Source organism: Lissotriton helveticus, chromosome 8 (assembly GCF_964261635.1).
Source record: "Lissotriton helveticus chromosome 8, aLisHel1.1, whole genome shotgun sequence".
In the NCBI taxonomy this organism is placed as follows: Eukaryota; Metazoa; Chordata; class Amphibia; order Caudata; family Salamandridae; genus Lissotriton; species Lissotriton helveticus.
Window position 1 is genome coordinate 1,018,366,050 of NC_136069.1, and position 2,401 is coordinate 1,018,368,450.

Sequence of the window (2,401 nt, forward strand, 5' to 3'; positions counted from 1 at the left end):
GCACATTCCTCCAAATTCAAAATGTATTTTTACATTCAATATTCAGGGATAGTGATGTGTATTTGCAATATTGCAATACAGCAGCAATGTACTAATATTACTGCAAATAATCTCCGTGACCCCCCTCCCATTTCTCATATGTGAGATTCTGTTTAAATCTAAAAGAAAGTTTTTTATGAATGTTGCATGAAGCAGAAACACAACATTGCTTTGCAAAATTTCTGTAATACACTCCCTCACATCACCCACAAACATGCCTCTCGCAAAAGATCTATTGCATCCGTCTCCCGAGGCGGAGAAGAGGAAACACAAGAAGAAGCGTCTGGTGCATAGTCCAAACTCTTACTTCATGGATGTGAAGTGTCCAGGTTGCTGCAAAATCACCTCCGTATTTAGTCATACACAAACGGTGGTCCTGTGTGTGGGCTGTTCTACGGTTCTTTGTCAGCCCACAGGGGGGAAGGCGAGGCTCATGGAAGGTTGCTCCTTCAGTCAAAAACAGCACTAAGTGCCATCTGCATGCTGAGTGATGATGGGTAGGACTACCTGCACAGTATGTGGCACAGAACATCAGTTCAGGAGCAGAACGTTGAGCCGTGTTGAACAAGTGCAAACTATATGGAGAAGGGACAATGAAATCTGAATGTTGGATGGAAATATTGGGCTCTCATACACTGTACCTGTAGCCTTATCCATCTGACTCAATAAATTTGGATATAAAAAAATAAATGAATTAATTAATGGGAAACCGGATTTAAAACAATCTGTCTAAGTATTATTTATGGTCATCAGGGCAAGACAGCAGAAAAAAACTGGCTCTATCTGGGGGACTCCAGAATGACTGGGGCCCTGGGCCAGAGCCCACTTTGCCCATGATTTAATACGTCTCTGGTCTGCACATGAGAGTGGAAATGGTTAGGTAAGTAAAACGAAAGATTTGTAGCAATACTTTTGCTTTACAAATTCACATACATGAATACATAAAAGGGATGTGTACTTACCCTTCAGAGTATCTCTCATACCGCTCACCAAAGCCCTAATTTTCCTTGGTAAACTTCGAGGTACACCTAATCGCCCAGGAAGTATAAGAAATATCTCAGGAAAAAAAATGGCATGGTAAAGCCATATACCTAATTCATCGACAATGTGTTGCACATTGTTACTCAATAATGACCCCCATTTTAAGAGCAAGCCCTCAAATATTTGTGTCAATAATTCTCATTTCCAAAGCTCTTCAACCTGGATACAAACAAGTGTATTGAAACTGTTAGATCTGTAGGTCTCTAGTTGGCAGAGGTAGGTACCACTGTCCAAATAGGGACCCTTGCTTCTAGTCAGGGTAAGAAGGATACACTCTTTAGATAACCCCTGCTCACCCCCTTGGTAGCTTGGCACGAGCAGTCAGGCTTATCAAAGGTAATGTGTAAAGTATTTGTACCAACACTCACAGTAACACAGTGAAAACACCACAAATGGACTCCAGAAGTATTTAATCTAAACTAAACAAGACCAAAACGAAAAAAATCCGTTAAAATAATCAACAGTTGCATCACGTTTTAGCCAACAGTACTTTTAGATGCGACAAAAGTTCCAAGTGAAAGCTGCAACATTGAAAAACAAGCGATGCATCACTCCTGAGACCCTGGGGAGGCGATGCGACAACCCTGCTGGACGCAGCGGGCGTGTTGCCGTTACTCCGGTCTGTATAGGGAGGGATGCAATACCTTGCTTGGATTCAGGTGTGCAGGTTTCGTAGGAAGCGTCTTGCAAAGGTACGATGCGACGATCTATGGGACGGCGACGATCTCAGGTGCGGCGGCGATGCGCAGCGCAGTGTCGATCTTCTCCTCTCGCGGCCCCTCGATGCGATGGCTCTGCGACATCTCTCGCAGCGACGTGATGCCGTCCGCAAGCAAGCGGTGCGACGATCTCACCCAGTGACAACAGGCTCTGTGACCATACTCACAGCGATGGTACTCTTCCCGCACCGGGGGGCAGGCACAGTCCTATTCAGGTCCCAGGAGCAACTCCTCTCACCCATCTAGATGCAGATCTCTCTATTCACCACTGGGCGGACTCACCCTGTCTCCTGAAATCCCCCAGCCCTGTCACTCAAACTCCAGACAAGGAATACACAACCTAGCAGAGGCTGGCTTGGATAGTTAGGCAAGAAAATACCTACATTCTAAAAGAGGTGTTTTCAAACACAGAATGTTAAAACCAACTTCACTAAAAGATGTATTCTATCATTCGGAGTTCAGGCATACTTAACTCGAATTTCCACCATGTTCCCCGAGTCAGTTAGGATTATAAAATGTAATAATCTAGCTGCCCATTCTGGCCTATGGAGAACAGGTAGCCTGGCAACAGTGAAAAACGAAAATGGCTGTAATTCACTACC

At 44.5% G+C, this 2,401-nt stretch overlaps 1 pseudogene; it reads left to right on the forward strand.

The window, feature by feature from the left end:
* Window positions 1–253: 253 nt before the first annotated feature.
* On the forward strand, window positions 254–729 carry LOC144771858 (small ribosomal subunit protein eS27 pseudogene; annotated as a pseudogene).
* Window positions 730–2,401: the final 1,672 nt, after the last annotated feature.